The sequence below is a fragment of the Salmo salar genome, chromosome 10 (genome assembly GCF_965601325.2).
Source record: "Salmo salar chromosome 10, fSalSal1, whole genome shotgun sequence".
In the NCBI taxonomy this organism is placed as follows: Eukaryota; Metazoa; Chordata; class Actinopteri; order Salmoniformes; family Salmonidae; genus Salmo; species Salmo salar.
The window spans coordinates 27,010,780-27,033,777 of record NC_138300.1 but is presented as its reverse complement, the minus strand read 5'-3'; the positions used below and the strand labels follow the sequence as shown (position 1 = coordinate 27,033,777).

Below are 22,998 nucleotides of genomic sequence, written 5' to 3'. Positions count from 1 at the left end.
ACACCAGCTCTGTCAGGAGGAATGGGCCGAAATGCACCCAACTTATTGTGGGAAGCTTGTGGAAGGCTACCTGAAACGTTTGACCCAAGTTAAGCAATTTAAAGGCAATGCTACCAAATACTAATTGAGTGTATGTGAACTTCTGACCCACAGGGAATGTGATGAAAGAAATAAAAGCTGAAATGAATCATTCTCTCTACTATTATTCTGACATTTCACATTCTTAAAAGAAAGTGGTTATCCTAACTGACCTAAGACAGAGAATTTTTAGTAGGATTAAATGTCAGGAATTGTGAAAAACTGAGATTAAATGTATTTGGCTAAGGTGTTTGTAAACTTCCGACTTCAACTGTAGGTACTGAAAATGCATTGAATATATATTATGTTATATTATTATATATATTATACATATAAAGTACTGTAAACATATCGTGAGGGCAGTGTTTTGTAGGTTCACTCCCAGTGCATTTTACCTCAGAAAGCCGACTAAAGACACAGAGACGCTACAGGCAGGTGAGGGAATAAATCTATGAGTGGCCGTACGCTCTGCCGGATGTGCCTGCAGGTGCACTTAGTCACAACACGCTGTGACTTCCCTTTTGTTCCCTCCACCCGGAGACCGGCTGTGACAAACACAGGCTATATGTATGGGATGTATGGATTGTGCCCCCCCCACTCTCCCTCTTAATCTCTGTGATAATAAGCGTGGAGCAGGGATCTGTGGGTTTGCATCACCTCCATGTGAGTGATGTTGATGGTGCGTCCCAGAAATGGGAGACCTAAGGGATTTCTGCTCCACTTTCCCCTCCCTCCATTTATTAATTTATCTCTCTTTTATTTGTGCCATGCCTGTCTGGACTATGGATGGGAGGATGTCTGTGAGATGGTCTTAAAGCAAGAGAGCATCTCAGTGGGCTGCAGGAAGGATATTGTTGAATGGCATTGTCAGAAAGAGACCTAGGGACTCAGTTTAGGATGGCACTGGCGACTAGAAGGTTTTGATGTAGTGGAATGAAGGAGAGTTGTGGAAACAGGAATGTTTTTAGTTCTCTTGTAAGTTATATTGTATGAGCAATAGGGCAAAAGGTTTGCAGCAACTTTGTATAATTGAACAATTATTTCCTGCTTATATGAAAGTTAAGTTCCAAATGATTTCAAAACTGTATCACGTGCGAAGCGTATTTGCTTTTAGACAGCGCATTCAGGCAGCATCAAATAGTTGGGACATTTACCTCACAAGGCTAAAGGGGACGTCCAATGTAATGTCCAGTGTAATGCAATGTAGTCACGAATAAGGGCAACAGAACACTATGCCCAGATAGGCAACCTCGCCAGAAGGTGAATATAACAATAGCTATTACTGTAGCTGTGGCCTGTAGCTTGGCCTCACCCACACTGCCCTTTTGTTTTACAAGCACTTGTATAGCTCTACCTTGAACCTGGAGAATTAATACAACAGGTGAGTCAGGAAACAGAAACAGATAGACATTTTAAACATGTATATTCTTTCAGCATATAATGCAATATGTAAATCCTATGTTCCATTTCTTATATCAATTTGAACCCATAATTTAATATCAAAATGTTGAGGATTTAATTTTATACAGTTGACAAGCATTTAATAACTGTAAAATATAGCTTACCACCACTCTCCAAGGACAGAGTAGCGCACATACATAAAAAAATAGGTAACGTTCCGGTGTGCAAATTTCTTCAAACACACCCCAGTTCCTGGCAACTCGCCAGTCACCACTTGTAACTCTGCCCTGGAGAAGGCAATTAAATCATCGGCTAGTCAGACCATTATTACCATTATTCCAGCTGGGTGATTGCTGTTGTTACTTAGATAGTGTAAAGCATAGCACAGAGACGAAGCTTTAATTGCCGATACTTCCTCAATTCCTGAATTGGAAGACAACTCATGTCTTCTACACTTCCATGGCTAGTTGCAGGTGGTTCATTTGAATTTATAAACTGGGTGGTTCGAGCCCTGAATGCTGACTGGCTGACAGCCATGTTATATCAGCCCGTATACCATGACAAAACATTTATTTTTATTGCTCTAATTACATTGGTAACCAGTTTATAATAGCAATAAGGCACCTTAGGGGTTTGTGATATATGGCCAATATACCACGGCTAAGGAAGTTCAGAAGTGCAATTCCTCAGCAATATCTTAAGATTTAATGATTTTCTCACCAACTTCTCAAATATCTTATTACGAATCTTCTTAAGATGTTTTTTGCTAGGCAACCAACTATCTAGCTAGCAATGGAAATCATGTTAGCATATTTCCTACTGAGATTACTGTTCAAAAACATGTTATTGGGTTTAAAATAATCTAATACTGAAATGTTCAGATTACGTTTGTGAGTGAATTAAACATGTTCAATTGCTTTCATGAGTGTATTAGCTCACTAGCCTGAGTTTAAGACAAGGGTTTAGCTATCTTGGAATTAAGAACAAATCCAAAAAATGTTATTTCAATAATCTAATTTATTCTTAACTTTTTGCTTAAGAGGAAACATAAGAAATAGCGCAAGAACATTTCCAATAACCTTTTTGAGGAATAGCAACTTTGCTTAACTTCCTTCGTAAGTCTATAGTTTAGGGAAAAATGGCAGTTAAGAAGAAATTTCTTCTTAAGAAGGTTTTGTGAATCTGGGCCCTGGATTGTACAATAATTGCACATGATTATTTTTATATTGTTCACGCCCTGTCAAGTTGGTTGTTGATCATTGTTAGACAGCGATTTTCAAGTCTTGCCATAGATTTTGAAGCTGATTTAAGTCCAAACTGTAACTAGGCCACTCAGCAACATTCAACGTTGTCTTTGTAAGCAACTCCAGTGTATACAGTGAGGGGAAAAAAGTATTTGATCCCCTGCTGATTTTGTACGTTTTCCTACTGACAAAGAAATGATCAGTCTATAATTTTAATGGTAGGTTTATTTGAACAGTGAGAGACAGAATAACAACAAAAAAATCCAGAATAAAACGCATGTCAAAAATGTTATAAATTGATTTGCATTTTAATGAGGGAAATAAGTATTTGACCCCCTCTCAATCAAAAAGATTTCTGGCTCCCAGGTGTCTTTTAAACAGGTCACGAGCTGAGATTAGGAGCACACTCTTAAAGGGAGTGCTCCTAATCTCAGTTTGTTAACTGTATAAAAGACACCTGTCCACAGAAGCAATCAATCAATCAGATTCCAAACTCTCCAGCATGGCCAAGACCAAAGAGCTCTCCAAGGATGTCAGGGACAAGATTGTAGACTTACACAAGGCTGGAATGGGCTACAAGACCATCGCCAAGCAGCTTGGTGAGAAGGTGACAACAGTTGGTGCGATTATTCGCAAATGGAAGAAACACAAAAGAACTGTCAATCTCCCTCGGCCTGGGGCTCCATGCAAGATCTCACCTCGTGGAGTTGCAATGATCATGAGAACGGTGAGGAATCAGCCCAGAACTACACGGGAGGATCTTGTCAATGATCTCAAGGCAGCTGGGACCATAGTCACCAAGAAAACAATCGGTAACACACTACACCGTGAAGGACTGAACTCCTGCAGCACCCGCAAGGTCCCCCTGTTCAAGAAACACATATACATGCCCGTCTGAAGTTTGCCCACAGAAACCTGCCCACATCCTGGTTCACTCTCTCCACCTGCCCATTGCGCTCGGGATGAAACCCCGAGGTAAGGCTGATCGAGACCCCCAGACGTTCCATGAACACCTTCCAAACCCTCGAAGTGAACTGGGGACCTCGATTAGACACTATATCCTCAGGCACCCCGTAGTGCTGGAAGATGTGCGTAAACAAGGCCTCCGCAGTCTGTAGGGCCATAGGGAGAACGGGCAGAGGGAGGAGATGGCAGGACTTAGAGAACCTATCCACAACGACCAGGATCGTGGTGTTTCCCTGTGAGGGGGGAGATTGGTAAGAAAATCCACCGACAGGTGCGACCAAGGCCGCTGTGGAATGGGTAAGGGGTGTAGCTTCCCTCTGGGCAGGTGCCTAGGAGCCTTACACTGTGCACACACCAAGCAGGAGGAAACATAAACCCTCACGTCCTTGGCCAAAGTAGGCCACCAGTACTTCCCAGCAAAACGGCACACCGTCCGACCCATCCCAGGATGACCAGAGGAGGGTGACGTGTGGGCCCAATAGATCAACCGGTCACGGACAACAGACGGAACGTACAGACGCCCAGTTGGACACTGGAGGGGAGCAGGCTCTGCACGTAACGCCTGCTCAATGTCCGTGTCCAGCTCCCACACTAGCGGAGTCACCAGGTAGGAGGCTGGGACTATGGGAGTGGGATCCATGGGCCGCTCCTTTGTGTCATACAGTCGGGACAGTGCGTCTGCCTTGATGTTCTGGGAACCTGGTCTGTAGGAAAGGGAAAAAACAAAACGGGTCAAAAACATGGCCCACCTTGCCTGGCGAGGGTTCAGTCTCCTCGCTGCCCGGATGTACTCCAGATTGCGGTGGTCAGTCCAGATGAGGAAATGGTGTTTTGATCCCCTCAAGCCAATGTCTCCACGCCTTCAGAGCCTTGAAGACAGCCAACAGCTCCCGGTCCCCCACGTCATAGTTTCACTCCTCCGGGTTGAGATTCTTCAAGAAGAAGGCACAGGGGCGGAGCTTCAGTGGCGTACCCGAGTGCTGAGAGAGCACGGCTCCTATCCCAGCCTCGGACGCGTCCACCTCCACTATGAATGCCAAAGACGGATCCGGATGGGCCAGCACGGGAGCTGAGTTAAACAGAGCCCTCAGGTGACCAAAAGCCCTGTCCGCCTCAGCTGACCACTGCAAACGTACCAGGCCCCCCTTCAGCAGTGAGGTAATGGGAGACGCTACCTGACCAAAACCCCGGATAAACCTCCGGTAGTAATTGGCAAACCCTAGGAACCGCTGCACTTCCTTTACCGTGGTTGGAGTCAGCCAATTACGCACGGCTGAAATGCGGTCACTCTCCATCTCCACCCCCGAGGTGGAAATGCGGTACCCTAGGAAGGAGACGGACTGCTGGAAGAACAGGCATTTCTCAGCCTTGACGTACAGGTCATGCTCCAACAGTCGACCAAGCACCCTGAGCACCAGGGACACATGCTCGGCGCATGTAGTGGAGTATATCAGAATGTCATCAATATACACCACTACACCCTGCCCATGCAAGTCCCTGAAAATCTCTTCTACATAGGCTTGGAAGACTGATGGAGCATTCATCAACCCGTACGGCATGACGAGGTACTCATAATGCTCTGAGGTGGTATTGAATGCCGTCTTCCACTCCACTCCCTCCCGGATATGCACCTGGTTGTAAGTGCTACAGAGATCTAATTTGGTGAAGAAGCGCACCCCGTGCATTGACTCAATCGCTGTGGCGATGAGAGGCAGTGGGTAACTGTACTGCACCGTGATCTGGTTAAGACCTCGATAGTCAATACACAGGCGCAGACCTCCCTCCTTCTTCTTCACAAAAAAGAAACTCGAGGAGGCGGGTGAAGTGGAGGACCGAATGTACCCCTGACGCAGGGATTCGGAGACATATGTTTCCATAGCCACCGTCTCCACCTGTGACAGGGGATACACGTGACTCCTGGGAAGTGCAGCGTCTACCAGGTGATTTATCGCACAATCCCCCCGTCGATAGGGTGGTAATTGAGTCGCCTTCTTTTTGGAGAAGGCGAGAGCCAAATCGGCATATTCGGGGGGGGGGGGGGGGGGGGGAATTCGCACGGTGGAGACCTGGTCTGGACTTTCCACCGTAGTAGCACCAGCGGAAACCCCTGAACACCTCCCTGAGCACTCTCGCGACCACCTCGTGAGAGCCCCCTGTTGCCATGAAATGGTGGGGTCATGACAAGCTAACCAGGGAAGGCCTAGTACCACGGGAAATGCAGGAGAGTCAATGAGGAAGAGACTGATTCTCTCCTTGTGACCCCCCTGCGTCACCATGCACAGAGGGATGGTAGCTTCCCTAATTAACCCGGACCCTAATGGTCGACTGTCCAGAGCGTGAGCTGGGAAAGGCCTAGCCACTGGAACAATAGGGATCCCTAACCTCTGGGCGAATGCTCTGTTGATAAAATTCCCAGCCGCGCCTGAATCGACGAGCGCCTTATGCTGGGAATGCGGGGAAAACTCAGGAAAATAAACATGCAAAAACAGGTGTAAAACAGAGGGCTCTGGATGAGAGTGGTGCATGCTCACCTGGGGCGACGCCAGAGTACTCTGCCTGCTGCCTCGACCCCTAGAGGAACCAACACGGCACCGACCGGCAGTGTGACCTCTGCGGCCACAGATGGTACACGTGAAAGCCACTCCTCCGGCCTCCCTGAACGCAGCACCTCCCAGCTCCATAGGCACCGGAGCGGTGGTGCTGGGAGAGGGAATCGACAGATCCCTCTCTGGACGTCCGCGGGTGACCAGCAGGTTATCCAACCGAATGGACATGTCCACCAGCTGGTCGAAGGTAAGAGTGGTATCCCTGCAGGCCAACTCCCGACGGACATCTTCAGGCTGCAACGGTAGTGGTCTATAAGGGCCCTGTCGTTCCATCCCGCTCCAGCGGCCAGGGTCTGAAATTCCAGGGCGAACTCCTGAGCGCTCCTCGTCCTCTGCCTCAGGTGGAACAGACGTTCACCCGTCGCTCTACCCTCGGGTGGGCGGTCGAAGACTGCCCAGAAGCGGCGGGTGAACTCCGTGAAGTCTTCCAATGCCGCATCTCCTTCTCCCCACACGGCGTTGGCCCACTCCAGAGCTCTCCCTGAGAGGCACGAGATGAGGACGGACACCCTCTCCCTACCCGAGGGAGCCGGGTAAACAGTGCCCAGGTATAGGTCCAGCTGTAGCAGGAAACCCTGGCACCGTGCCGCCGTCCCATCATACTCCCCGGGAAGGGCGAGACGCATCCCACTGGGACCGGGTACAGAAGGGATGGGTAGTGGGAACCCCTGTTGTGCTGGTGGAGGTGCTGGAGGAACTCCCTGTCTCTCCCAGCAGTCCATCGTCTGGACGACGCGGTCCATGGCGGCGCCGAGATGGTGAATCAACACCGTGTGCTCCTGGACGCGCTCCTCGACTCCGCTACCATAGGTACCTGCTCCTGCTGACTCCATGTAGCGGTGTGGGATTCTGTTAGGTATGCGTAAATGCCTGTAAGGGAGTCAGGTGCAGGAAAGCAGATATTGGGTAGCAAACGGAGCCTTTTATTAGGCGAACCAAAAACACACGGCACAACGAACACGAAATACAACACGGTTTGACATAAGCCAGCGCAACCAGCCTAACGTGCGCATACATGTAACAATAAACAATCCCACAAAAAGACATGGGGGGAACAGATGGTTAAATACACAACAAGTGATTGAGGGGATTGAAACCAGGTGTGAGGAAAACAAGACAAAACAAGTGGAAAATGAAAAGTGGATCGATGATGGCTAGAAGACCAGCGACGCCGAGCGCCGCCCGGACAAGGAGAGGACCTGACTTCGGCGGAAGTTGTGACACCCTGTCCTTGCCGATGACAAGGATATCCATAACATGATGCAGGCATGAAAATATGAAGAGTGGTACTCAGTGATGTGTTGTGTTGGATTTGTCCCAAACATAATGCTTTGTATTCAGGACATAAAGTTAATTTCTTTGCCACATTTTTTGCAATTTTACTTTTAGTGCCTTATTGCAAACAGGATGCATGATTTTGAATATTATTTATTCTGTACTGGGAAGCTTCTTTTCACTCTGTCATTTAGGTTAGTATTGTTTATTTTAACATATTGGACTATGCATGTAGCCTATGAATGATCTATATTATCAGATGTGCTATTAGCAATAAGCATTATCACCTGTAGCCCAACTGATAAAGCATAGTGGCTATAAAATATACATACTGTAGGTTGAAGCATGGAGTTTTTCCATCTGCATTTACCCGATTGGGTACAACATCCTGATTTTTATTATTATTAATTATTGTTATTTTATTATAAATATGAATGTATAAATAAATATTCATTATTATTCACCCAAAATACGATTTTTGGTTGCTTCTATTACAAAGTATGTCATTGCTCTTTTAAGACGACATTGCCCCTTTAAAAGTTCTGTTGCGCAGCTTCGTCTAAACCTTTCTTGAAACTCCAGTTGTAAAAGTGTATTTGTAAAACAATGACACATGCGCAACTGAAGGAGCAGAGAAATAATCGTTGTAGAAATGTTAAACTGGGATACCACTCTTTTTTTAAAACAGTATGTAAACATTACTAATGTGGCAGGCATGACAGAAGCCAAACGTGAGTTGGGTTGGGGGTGTGGTTTGATGTGGTGTTTCTTGGATGTGTCCTTGCCACCACCAAGACACACCCATCTGTCAGAACCCTGCCCGCAGCTGTTTCCCCTTCCTCAATCACAACAAACAAACCTCCTCCAGGTTGAGTTCAATAACTACAGGCAGATGTATGGTAGATATATATTTATCTGTAGATATTCTAAAATAAGTGTTTTGATAACTTTCAAATGTTGCAACAGGTCCATGTAGAAAAAACAACCCTTTACATAATACCATAGAAGCAGTGTTCTGTTACTATAACACTGTGCACCTTTCATTGTCGTTCCCAGCCGATACAGATACTGTGCCTATCGGCATTTTGGTGGTGGCAATGGGGCTACCTTGGCAAACATGTCAGAGTGGTCACTCCGTCCTGTGTGGTGTCCCATATACAACAGGAGTTCCCTGATACTGATGCAGAATACACAGAGTTTCTCCCTCCCCATATTGACTGATACAATTCAATTCAATAATAAAAAAAGACAATACAAGTGAAAGTAAAAATTTTATGCAGAGTGCCAGGTCTCTCTCCATTCAGAGACATCAGTATCAAGCCTGTCTGTCGGTCAGGTCTCCATCAGTATCAAGCCTGTCTGTCGGTCAGGTCTCCATCAGTATCAAGCCTGTCTGTCGGTCAGGGCTCCATCAGTATCAAGTCTGTCTGTCGGTCAGGATTCCATCAGTATCAAGCCTGTCTGTCGATCAGGGCTCCATCAGTATCAAGTCTGTCTGTCGGTCAGGATTCCATCAGTATCAAGCCTGTCTGTCGATCAGGGCTCCATCAGTATCAAGTCTGTCTGTCGGTCAGGATTCCATCAGTATCAAGCCTGTCTGTCGATCAGGGCTCCATCAGTATCAAGCCTGTCTGTCGGTCAGGGCTCCATCAGTATCAAGCCTGTCTGTCGGTCAGGGCTCCATCAGTATCAAGCCTGTCTGTCGGTCAGGGCTCCATCAGTATCAAGCCTGTCTATCGGTCAGGGCTCCATCACATCATCTTGCAGGTCTACAAGTGCTGGCACCATAGATGCATCTGTGAACACATACATACATAGTCACTATTCTATTACCAATGGAAGTTAAGATAGTATATGTCTGTTTATCAGAGATCAGCTATGTTGAAGTTTAAACAGGTCAGATTAAACCTACCTAATTCTGGTTTCCCCATCGACGACCGTTGGCGAGCAGGCAAAAGGTGAGGCTGGAGGTAAGGTCTTTGTCAGCGCCCCATTGATGGGCATGGCAGTGTAGATCATCTCCTGGCCCCTCATCAAAGATACGGGTCGGTCACACACAAACACACACACCGAGCACTGATTACATTATCAATGGTGGTTATGATTAGCATGGTGGAACCCACCTGGTTGCTGCATTCACTTTTCTATTTCACTTCAGCTTTCATGATATGTGAAGACAAGACTTCGCCATGGGCTGTGCACGGAGCACCTGGCTTATGCCAATTAATCGACTCCCCTCAATGAAGAGAAGTGAAGTGGGAGGAGGGTCAATTTGCAAGTGGAGCTTGGCAAAATGGGGTATGATTTGTTGACATAATTGTAATCCCAACCTTCATTTACTCGTTGTGAGGTTCCAAACTCCGTTTCAGACGAGATTGACTTCATGACCAAAAGTTTCATATTTACACTTTCTAGTAAATTTTGACACTGGAATAAATGTTTCTGACTCATATCGACGCCACATAGGTCGTTTTCAAGGGGATTAGCTGCTTTTTAGGGCAGTCGCTTTTTAAATTGACTAGTGTTCTATGACTTTATGCACTAATTCCTCGTTCACGTGCCGCGTTCAACCGACATGCTAACTGGTTGAACGCTGCATGTGTATAACTACAACCACTTAGCAAGTCGTACATTTCAGAGTTCCGACTAGCATGTGAACAGGATTCTGGATTCCGTCACGTGAACAGGATTCCGTCATATGGATTCTAGAGAGTTTGTTTTTGAGATCAGTGTAGAATAAAAAACACTGGTTTGGAGATGACAGCCTAATACAGACAGAATGTCTGTTCTGCATGTCTGTTCTGCGAAATACACTGCTCAAAAAAATAAAGGGAACACTTAAACAACACATCTTAGATCTGAATGAAAGAAATAATCTTATTAAATACTTTTTTCTTTACATAGTTGAATGTGCTGACAACAAAATCACACAAAAATAATCAATGGAAATCCAATTTATCAACCCATGGAGGTCTGGATTTGGAGTCACACTCAAAATTAAAGTGGAAAACCACACTACAGGCTGATCCAACTTTGATGTAATGTCCTTAAAACAAGTCAAAATGAGGCTCAGTAGTGTGTGTGGCCTCCACGTGCCTGTATGACCTCCCTACAACGCCTGGGCATGCTCCTGATGAGGTGGCGGATGGTCTCCTGAGGGATCTCCTCCCAGACCTGGACTAAAGCATCCGCCAACTCCTGGACAGTCTGTGGTGCAACGTGGCGTTGGTGGATGGAGTGAGACATGATGTCCCAGATGTGCTCAATTGGATTCAGGTCTGGGGAACGGGCGGGCCAGTCCATAGCATCAATGCCTTCCTCTTGCAGGAACTGCTGACACACTCCAGCCACATGAGGTATAGCATTGTCTTGCATTAGGAGGAACCCAGGGCCAACCGCACCAGCATATGGTCTCACAAGGGGTCTGAGGATCTCATCTCAGTACCTAATGGCAGTCAGGCTACCTCTGGCGAGCACATGGAGGGCTGTGCGGCCCCCCAAAGAAATGCCACCCCACACCATGACTGACCCACCGCCAAACCGGTCATGCTGGAGGATGTTGCAGGCAGCAGAACATTCTCCACGGCGTCTCCAGACTCTGTCACGTCTGTCACGTGCTCAGTGTGAACCTGCTTTCATCTGTGAAGAGCACAGGGCGCCAGTGGCGAATTTGCCAATCTTGGTGTTATATGGCAAATGCCAAACGTCCTGCACGGTGTTGGGCTGTAAGCACAACCCCCACCTGTGGACGTCGGGCCCTCATACCACCCTCATGGAGTCTGTTTCTGACCGTTTGAGCAGACACATGCACATTTGTGGCCTGCTGGAGGTCATTTTGCAGGGCTCTGGCAGTGCTCCTCCTGCTCCTCCTTGCACAAAGGCGGAGGTAGCGGTCCTGCTGCTGGGTTGTTGCCCTCCTACGGCCTCCTCCACGTCTCCTGATGTACTGGCCTGTCTCCTGGTAGCGCCTCCATGCTCTGGACACTACGCTGACAGACACAGCAAACCTTCTTGCCACAGCTCGCATTGATGTGCCATCCTGGATGAGCTGCACTACCTGAGCCACTTGTGTGGGTTGTAGACTCCGTCTCATGCTACCACTAGAGTGAAAGCACCGCCAGCATTCAAAAGTGACCAAAACATCAGCCATTTAAGCATAGGAACTGAGAAGTGGCCTGTGGTCTCCACCTGCACAACCACTCCTTTATTGGGGGTGTCTTGCTTATTGCCTATAATTTCCACCTGTTGTCTATTCCATTTGCACAACAGCATGTGAAATGTATTGTCAATCAGTGTTGCTTCCTAAGTGGACAGTTTGATTTCACAGAAGTGTGATTGACTTGGAGTTACATTGTGTTGTTCAAGTGTTCCCTTTATTTTTTTGAGCAGTATATATTCCCAAATAAATGTATTCTCAAATATATTCCCAAATAAATGTATTCTCAAGTATATTCCCAAATAAATGTATTCTCAAATATATTCCCAAATAAATGTATTCTCAAATATATTCCCAAATAAATGTATTCTCAAATGTATTCCCAAATAAATGTATTCTCAAATGTGTTATTTTCTCTGTTATACTGTGTGCACTGAACTGACATGCATGATTGTTGATAAAACTCCAATGTTCAGATGAAGGGAATTAAATAGTCTATAATGCGAACCACAGCAGCGCTTAACTCAGACAGCAGTGTGAGGCTTTTGTAGCCTCCTGTAGCTGCTGGCAAAGTAATTCAAAGCCTATACTTGATCACTCAGGATGGAACTTTCCAGTGCAACTATTTTTTCCATGTAATGTTGTTATTAAAACAAAATCAGACAACCCCATAGTATAATAGTTTACCTATTTACCTAGTGTGTTCTATACAAGATAAATATGCCTCTCAGGGCCCCTTCAAGTTGGGAGAGCCATAGGAGGGAAACATGTATTCCAGTGGAGGCTTCTCAGAGGAGAAAGGGGAGGACCATCCTCCTCAGTGAATTTCATTAAAAGAAACATTATAAAACATTTTAAAAGTTAGCCTTTTCAGATAAAACTTTACTAAATATATTCACATCACCAAATAATTGATTAAAACACACTGTTTTGCAATGAAGGTCCACAGTAGCCTCAACAGCACTCTGTATTGTAACACCATGGTGTAGATGGAGGACAGCTAGCTTCCGTCCTCCTCTTGGTACATTGACTTCAATACAAAACCTAGGAGGCTCTTGGTTCTCACCCCTTCCATAGACTTACACAGTAATTATGAAAACCTCCAGAGGACGTCCTCCAGCCTATCAGAGCTCTTGCAGCATGAACTGACATGTTTTCCACCCAATCAAAGGATCAGAGGATGAATCTAGTACTGAAAACCTAAGCAAGAGCTAGCTAGAACTACAGTACAGTAGTTGACTCAGAGAGAAAGACAATAGTTGAACAGTTTTGAACAAATTAATTTCTTCAAAATTGAAGGAGAAGCATGAGAGAGAGAGATTGTCATTTTTTCACTTTCACTTACTTAGCAAATGCAGCTGGCTAGTTTAGCCTACTCAAACACCTGGCTCAAACAGAGGGATGCTATGTTAGCTAGCTGGCTATGACTATCCAACACAACACTGGAACTCTTCCAAGTCAAGGTAAGCTTTTGGTTTTATTCATTTATTGTCACCGGGCCCGCCGGTGTAACTGCTGAACTGCTTACTGACTACACTAACGTTACTACAAAGTATTAGTTCTATTAGCTTGTAACGAGGGTCGTCTAATGGGGACCAAGACGCGGCGTGTGACGTGCTCATAATTACTTTTATTTAACTCTCACACAACAAAACAACCGTAAACAGTCCTGTCAGGTGCAACATACACAAAACAGGAAACAACCACCCACAAAACACAGGAGAAAACACCCCTACTAAATAGGACCTTCAATTAGAGGCAACGAGGAACAGCTGCCTCCAATTGAAGGTCAACCCTAGAAACTAAACATAGAAATAGACACACTAGAACAAACAGAAATATACTAACATAGAACATAAACCAAAACCCCCGAAACACATAAAACAAATACCCCCTGCCACGCCCTGACCAAACTTTAATAACAAATAACCCCCTTTACTGGTCAGGACGTGACATAGCTATGTTGACTAGGACGTTACTTTAACTAATATGGGGACAACGATGTAGGCTGTGTAGCGGTTATGACATGGTTTTGCTTGGAACATTTTTTTTCTCGCTTGGTCACATACAGCTGATCTGTTGTGCTGTCATGTGTGCTCCCTCTCCGGCTTCTAGGTCACCAGGCTGCTTGTTATGGCGCACACCTGTCACCATCGTTACATGCACCTGCGTGTCATCACTCACCTTGACTCCATCACTTCCTTGATTACCTGCCCTATATATATGTCAATCCCTTTGGTTCCTTCCCCAGGCGTCATTGTTTCTGTTTCCTGTCTGTGCGTTGTTCATGTGTCTTGTTTTGTATTATGTTTAATTTATTTATTGAAACGTTTCACCTGCAACTGCTTCTGACTCATCGCCCCATCATTACATGTGCGTTGAAGTCCACAAACAAAGGGAAAAGGTTAGCGGAGGAGAGTGCATAGAAGCGAGAAGGAATACAACGCGGCTGCTATGAAAGTGCACTGTGTTTACGTGTGATTAGGGGTGTATTCATTCTGTGGATTATGTTGACAAACTTTTTTTAAACGGCAGCAAACGAAACAGGGATAAAAATACCTGAATTTGTCCAATAGAAACTGTTGGACTAATGATTACACCCTAGATAAACTAGATGCAGGCAAGAGTGTGCAAGGCCGAATTGAACACTCTCGACCTGTGTGCACTTACGTTGTAAACTTTCATTCATAGGCTAAGTTGTAGCAACCTCATGATGGGTATAGGGAAAATTAGAGTATCATGTAGTAGCCTAAACCTATCATTGAACTGGGTGAATGGAATATGAGTGACAGTCATGCAATATGCTGTAATAGAAATAAGGCCATGCTTATATATAAAAAAAAAAATCCTCCCTCATCATAAATGGCACTGATGTAATTGCACAACAATTCTTAATGCAATCGAGGGAACACACTTTTGAAATCAGGTTAGGCAAATGTGTATTTTAAACAGTTTTGGCCTTGGTACGTCTTAAGGATCCGCCCCTTTTTTTTCAATTTTCACCTACCCAAATCTAACTGCCTGTAACTCAGATCCTGAAGCAAGGATATGCATATTCTTTGCACCATTTGAAAGGAAACACTTTGAAGTTTGTGGAAATGTGAAAGGAATGTAGGAAAATATAACACAATAGATCTGGTAAAAGATAATACAAAGAAAAAAACAACCGTTCTTTTGTACCTTCATCTTTGAAATGCAAGAGAAAGGCCATAATGTATTATTGCAGCCCAGCTGCAATTTAGATTTTGGCCACTAGATGGCAGCAGTGTATGTGCAAAGTTTAAGACTGAGCCAATGAACCATTGCATTTCTGTTCAGAATTTTGTATCAGGACTGCCCAAATGTGCCTAATTTGTTTATTAATAACTTTTCATGTGCAAAACTGTGCACTCTCTTCAAACAATAGCATGGTATTATTTCACTGTAATAGCTACTGTAAATTGGACAGTGCTGTTAGATTAACAAGAATTTAAGCGTTCTGCCAATATCAGATATGTCTATGTCCTGGGAAATTTTCTTGTTACTTACATCATTTCCTGTTGCATGATGTCATGCAAATCGCATTAGCCTACGTTAGCTCAACCGTCCCGTGGATGGGACACCGATCCCGAAGAAGTTTTAACCACATTATATGTAAATCAAATAAAATTGTATTTGTCACACGCGCCGAATACAACAGGTGTAGACCTTACCGTGAAATGCTTATATTTCAAGTGTAGACCTTACCGTGAAATGTATATACAGTATTTTAGTCATGGTTTATGAAATATAACTACTGCTGTACACACCTTTTCTATTCATATACTGTCCATACTGTCTATATCATTTTAAATATATATTTATATTCCGGACTCTGACATTGCTCATTTTGATATTTCTTTATTTAAAATGTTGGGATTATGGGCGTGTTGTTGTGTTTTGTTAGGTATTATTACCACAGATAGAACAATGAGCCAGATATTTCACCGACAACGATGAGACAACCTATAGGGAGGAGGTCAGAGACCTGATCGTGTGGTGCAAGGACAACAACCTCTCCCGCAACGTGATCAAGACAAAGGAGATGATTGTGGACTACAGGAAAAGGAGGTGTCACATGTGCTCCCTCTCCGGCCTCTAGGTCACCAGGCTGCTTATTATTGCGCCACACCTGTTACGCGTGATTCGTGTTTCTTGTTTTGTTCATGTTTATTTATTTATTAAATGTATTCACTCCCTGAACTCCCTGAACTGTCACATATGCTCTCTCTCCGGTGCTCTAGGTTGCCATGCTCCCGCACCTCAGCCGGATTGACAGGTTTCTGCGCCTCAGCAGAGGTGACTGGTCCGCTCCTGATCCCCGGGAACGTCATTTTGGTCGCCGTCCTGCGGCTGGAGCCATGTGTCGGGGAGGGGGGTACTGTCATGTGTGCTCCCTCTCTGGCCTCTAGGTCACCAGGCTGCTTATTATTGCGCACACCTGTCATGCGCATCAGCACCTAATGACAATCAACTGGACTCCATCACCTCCTTGTTTACCTGCACTATATATGACACTCCCTTTGGTTCCTTCCCCAGGTGTTATTGTTTCTGTTTCTGTTTCATGTCAGTGCGCTATTCATGTTGCTTGTTTTGTTCATGTTCGTTTATTTATTAAATGTATTCACTCCCTGAACTTGCTTCCCGACTCTCAGCGTACATCGTTAGAGGAGGACCGAGCACGCTCCCATTCTCATCGACGGGGCTGTTGTGGAGTAGGTTGAGAGCTTCATGGTCCTTGGCATCCACATCACCAACAAACTAACATGGTCCAAGCACACCAAGACAGTCATGAAGAGGGCACGACAAAACCTATTCCCCCTCAGGAGAATGAAAAGATTTGGCATGGGTCCTCAAATCCTCAAAAGGTTTTACAGCTGCACCATCGAGAGCATCCTGATGGATTGCATCACTGCCTGGTATGGCAACTGCTCGGCCTCTGACCGCAAGGCACTACAAAGGGTAGTGCGTACAGCCCAGTACATCACCGGGGCTAAGCTTCCTGCCATCCAGGACCTCTATACCAGGCGGTGTCAGAGGAAGGCCCTAAAAATTGTCAAAAACTCCAGCCACCCTATTCATAGACTGTTCTCTCTGCTATCTCACGGCAAGCGATACCGGAGCGCAAAGTCTCAGCCCAAGAGGCTCCAAAATAGCTTCTGCACCCAAGCATAAGACTCCTGAACAGCTAATCAATTGGCTACCCAGACTATTTGCAATGCCCCCCCCAAACTAAAATCTGTAACGGACAGAATGGACTGCATTGTTTAGAAGGAGTGCAAGGGCGAATTGAGTTATTGCACACAAGCAATTCACAGAGTCGGAGTTCTCTAACGTTAATATGCAAATGAATGCTAGCATGCGCCAATAGAATCTCACTAGCTCCTACTTGGCTCGGTCCACCTCCTTGCTTGTTCAGCCCACTATGATTAATTTGCTCCCATTGAAAACGACAGGCTCTGGTCTATCTGGGGTTAGTTATACAAATATTTGTTATTACTGCACTGTTGGAGCTAGAAACACAAGTATTTCGCTGCACCTGTGATAACATCTGAAATCTGTGTATGTGAACAATAAACTATTTGACTTGAATTTTCTAGAGGCGCTCACCGTCCGGCTGACCGTGCTCGCATTACTATTGGCAAATGAAGGCCTATGTGCATTGGTTAGAGTCAGTGGAGGAGCAGTGTAGTGCAGTACTCCACACAAGCATTAACCACAAATAAAGCTTACCTACATTTGAACTCTATGGATACCTATAGAACATACACCCACATAGAACCTCTCGGATGCCCTTGCATTAAATTTAGTGTTCTCCAGTTTTTGTCAACCTCGTTCAGAGAGAGGATATACAGTATGTTGCTTATTTTGACTCTGTGGCCAGCCTGCCTCTTGGGTCTGAAGTTGTCTTGAGGTCTGAAGTTGTCTTGAGGTCTGAAGTTGTCTTGAGGTCTGAAGTTGTCTTGAGGTCAGGATTCTAACATGATTGAGTTGAGTGGCTGGAGCTACAGTACTACTGTAAGTGAATCTGGTTGCCATCGTGACTGACTTTGCCTGAGAGGGAGGATGAAATTCACTCAGTTGAGTGACACCACCTGACTACTGAGTCACATGTGTTATGTGGGATAGACACAACAGATCCAGACGCTCACTAACTAACTTATGTAAGCCCTTTTAACCATCTATGGGGGGGGGGGGGGGGGGGGGGGGGTATAAATTACTCAATGACCATGCATGTGGTTTTGACTGACAAACCTATATAAAAAGTTGGTCACAAAAAAAAGAACGGGAAATTAGTAACATTTTGCTTTAATCTAAAAATGAATATTCAAATATAAGATGGCTGCTCTGCTCTAATTGTCACAAACACTCTGAGGAAAATGCTGCAAATTGTCCTTCATGTTCTGTACTATACCATCTGAGCTATACAATACATTTTGTGATGAAGATTGCTGTTTCTCCCCCAGCTACTGCCTATACAACCCTAAAACGAATGAGGCACATTAGGTAAAGTGATTGAGTCTGAGCTTGGTATGTTTAAATGCTGCTCACTGGTGGAACTAAGGGAGAGAGACTTTCTTTCCATTGATCCGCCCGCACGGCTACCCAGCTGTGATTTAACCACTTTCAATTTGTGCGTGGCTCCCCCACCGGCAGCCTTATTTCATCAGGTTGCCCCCGTCTGCCATGGGAATCCACTAACACCACTCACTACACTAAAGCTGCCCTGGCCAGTCACGAGGCTGGCAGCAGAGAGGATCTGAAGGGGCCCGTCATTGTTTACCTGGGCATGCGGTGGTGGTGGGGGTGGGGGTGGGGGAGGGAGGTGACATTTTACTCATCAGGGCAGAGTGGTTGGTGTGAGTGGTCATCTTTATGCACACAGTGTTTACCTGGCTGGGGCACAGCTGCAGAGGAGATTACTCATCACTTTACCTGCTGTGTGGGTGGGAGAGTTACACATTATATTCAAGGGAAGGGTGAATGTGCTGTTAATACACTGGGGTATTGTTGCTTACCATATTGTATGCTTGCTTTACCAGACTTCTTTGATGCAGCATAATGAAACTGGGAGAAACCATGAGTCCATGGGTTAAGATTACATGCTGTCAGGCTAAGTTTATCTTCACCTTAGACTGCCCAGCCTACTCTGTAGTAAGCGATGCCCTCTCTGTGCTCATTAATATGGAATATTTAAAAATTGCCCACTTTGGAAGCCCAAAGTGGGCCATTCAAGGCTGATCCCTTGAATGGCTGATTTGGCTGATTATAACTAAAACAATATTTTACAGGATAATTAAATGTGTTGAGAAAGAAAATAGATGTATGCAATATAATTTAAGGAAAATGCCTCTGCGTTTTCACTGATAGGTGTTTACCTCTGGGAAAGCATGCAGCAACATTTCTTTTTTAAGGAGAGAAAATACTCTCATTTGCCTCAGGGACTTTCAAACTATGACCAGTTAGTATTTATTTTCCTGTCTTTACTTGATTGATTAAGTGTTTGAAAGGGAACCGTATTAGAGGCTGAGAAGAAGATTATCATGACAGCACTTTGTAGTTGAATTCAGTTTTGGGCGTTCTTTCTGAGTCATGCCTGGGGATGGCTTTACATGGTTTATGTGTACTGTACAGTACAAAATGACACATCATTGTTTTTTAGAAATGCAGGTGTGTATATAGTCCATATTCAGCACACAGGAGCAACAAGGGAAATATAAAACGGAAAATAATTAAATGAAATATTGAATAAGTAAAGTACACATGACTACAGTAAGTACTTTAAGTTAAATATCCAATCTCGAGCAGAACAATATCTACATGAGAGCTACATGAATACTGTATTAGTCAATGTCATATGCAATAACCACTCAAATGCAATCATTAAACATGAATTCATAATGATCTTTTTTCAATAATTGAGGATTTTTATTGTGTGCATAATGAGGTACTCTTAAGTAACATATCTTTGAGGATGATGGCATGTCTGCTGGTGGACCATCCTCTAGTCTAGAAGCTGCTTTAGTATATAAGTTAGAGATCAGGGGTAACCATAATGAGGAATTAATTATCCAAGCCCTAATTGGACAGTCATGATCATGCCATTGGCTTGCAGTCTAAAGGGATATCCATGTTATGGCAACCAAACAAATGTGAACAGAAGGGCATAAATCCATAAGGTAGAGCTTGGTATTCTCAAGGATAAAGCTTATGAAAATAGACATGTCTCCATCACAACGCTGATGCTGCCTGCTGTCACTCACAGCCAAAACATCTTTCTCTCCTTCAACTCACATTTGGGTTTAATACCCGCAATTCCATTTCATGCCTATGACTCACTCATCCTCCTTCTGAATCTGAGGGTACTGTATGTTTAGTTCTTCTGTGGCTCCATGGTTTAAGAGCAGGGAAGTGTGATTTAAGTTATTCGCAGTGAGGCTCAGCCCATCCAGCTAACACTACAGTCACAACCACTCCAATGTAAGACTCTGGGGTTGAATGATATAAAATCAGCTGCAAAATAAAACATTTAAGAGACTTCTATGATGATAAAACACAGTTGAGTTCACATTGCCCCACAACATTATGTTGACACATTTACAAATTGAAGTTAAGAAAATAAATGGAGCTCTTGCCTTGTTTTGAGGAGGTATACAGCATTGGTATCTAGGTTGTTCTAATAACTGAGCATCTAAATAGCCTCAATAGTTTAATGAACATGCGTTCTTATGACTCATGCTCACCATGGCTACAGATTTAAATACTCTTCTGCTGTTAGCATTGACACAATATGGACAGTGGGTTGATTTGATTGCCATGACAGGCAATCATGCCATAGAACAGAAATAACTTTCAGTGAATTTACATAAACCTAATCTATCTACATTCTCTGCTTAAGGGGTGATGATGTAAGGTCTGTTTTGTTCTACTCTGGGAGAAAACACAGAGATGTTGAAGTGTATTGATGAGAACATTGAGTGCAGAATTTATACTTGGTTTTGAAACATTTAACTGTGGGCTAAGTCCTATGCAGGGATATATAATAATTACTAAATACCTTTTTCAAGGGCTTCATTATTTTCCACTTCTTTTCATGTTTAAAAGCATTCTTTCCTGAAGACGTGAATGATGTGCCCATCGCAGGCAGCAGCGTCCTCCTGCTCCTCAGATAAAATAGGGAAATGTTTCACTCACTAAATAAAGCACATTGCCATGAGTGCTCTTGCAGATTTTTCATGAGGCTTTCAACTAGAGGATATTTTTAATGGCAAGATATATGATGTACTAAACATGCCCTCAACCCATCTCTCTTGTGCCACAGCCCTCCATGATTCTCTTTTCAGAGATAACAATAATACACATTTTAACTGTGTCTGCTGTTGGAAATCTTTTCTCATTTTGAAACAAAACTGAAAATCAGTAGACCACTTGAGCAACCTGTGAAGCAGAACTAAAGATATCCTTCCCTTCTCTTTTCTTCATTTTCTTAGGAATCATTGGCGCTTAAGGAGTAACACGCATTCATCATCACATTGGGACTGAGAGCAGGAGAGTGGCAGGAGTGCCAACTGTACATAACATGGAGGATGTAACAAGAGACTTCTCCAGAGCCTAGTGCCCTGCAGGATTTGCACGGACAGGGAGGCAAAGATGAGGCAGGACAACAAGAACAAACGCAGGTCAATGCACTGGGCAACTGTGTCCATCCACCACCAGTGAAATCCAGGGGCCTTCTACTAACCCTGGCCAAACCGACTCCAACATAGGCAACACAAACCCAAGGCCATCCCCTGTCTGCCCTGGTAAGTAATAAAATCGAAATTTAAAACGCTTATGATCAACAATTTTATAATGAGCTTCAGAAACTGTTTGGGGGGTTCATTTTGCAGTGATGTAGTCTCCCAGTGCTGTAGACTTACTGGCCCTGTCGCTAGGCCTGGGTGACTCTTCTGATGTCATCGGCGTGCAGCTGGATCCTCTATTTGAGTGATGAACAAGGTCTAGTAAAAGGGTGAATGAACTGATGTAATGGACTCACTGAGGTGTACTACAGCCTGGATATGGGTCCAATAATACAATTGTTTAACTTCTGGCCTCCCTCCAGGGAGAGATTGACCACAGCTGGATATAGTGCAGTGATAATGATCTATGGAGACATGCAGGAGAGGAAGTCCTTTCTGAATATGGCAGATTGGGAGGAAGGCCTTTCTGAATATGGCAGATTGGAATGTTGACTCACTCATTCTGCCAAAAGGCTGTAACATTAACTGTCTGTAATACCAATGTCATAAAAAAAAAATCTATATTTGCTAGTCTTAAATGCCATCTTTATGGCCAAAAGCCAAATACACATCGCTGTGCTGCTTTGTTGGGTTGGTGAAAGAGAAGAGTCGAGTCATTAGGAGAAGAGAGTTAGTGGTGCTACTGGACAGTACAATCATGTGCTTCTTTACGCTCCAAGTGTTAAGAACAGGAGCAAATAGAACTTGTGTTTGCTGTAGCCAGATCCATTTTTTTTTTACCAATCATTGCTGCAGAATATCAAATGTTGTCTTGTATTCCGTTTGTATTTTTTGTATCTTTGAGCTGTGTCCACAAAGTGTTGATCTTGATATGTGAGATAAATAATGAGCAGGGGTCTTATGAGACAGATCAAATCAAGGGTCTTGATATGTGAGATATATAATCAACAGTAGTAATGCATTGCAATTATATGCCCATTCCACTAAAGTGCAGTAGAATGATGACAGCAGTGAATAGTGAATGTGCTCCACTTTGGAGAGCGAAGCTGAGAGGTGTCTTGCGGAGTGTCTCAGGAACACTTCTCGCTCTCAGCCATTTGACCAGATGTTCTCATTAGCACCTTCTTCTAACCTCTTAGGGGAGGGAGGAGGGTGGCACATTTAGAGTGTCCTCTCGCTCAGCTGCCATTAAACTATAAGAACCTAGATTCAGCCCTGTATTTTTACCATTAGAATACAGGGCCATTCAATATAGTCTACACAGAAGTTTATGAACTGAATAACAATCCTCAATGAATAACACTAACCAGATTATCAGAATAGGGCTATACAGTATATTGACTCTGTTCATTTGTTTGATGACTTAATTATTACCTGACACATCATTAGTGTTTGATGAGGTGGGTAATAAACATGACACAACTAATGGAATGTCATGAACATAGGGCTTTCATTTGCTTAATCACGTGATGAGGTTTGAGTAATGATTGGGTTTATGGTGCATAAAGGAG

The 22,998-nt window shown here is 44.3% G+C and overlaps 1 protein-coding gene across 1 annotated transcript in view; it reads left to right on the top strand.

Moving 5' to 3' along the window:
• LOC106613881 (leucine-rich repeat-containing protein 7) overlaps positions 1 to 22,998 on the top strand; it is a 175,880-nt gene that overhangs the window by 31,090 nt on the left and 121,792 nt on the right. The window contains exon 2 of the mRNA XM_082956844.1: positions 21,236 to 21,547. The gene's annotated coding sequence lies outside the window, so the exon portion shown is untranslated. The remainder of the gene's footprint in view (positions 1 to 21,235; positions 21,548 to 22,998) is intronic.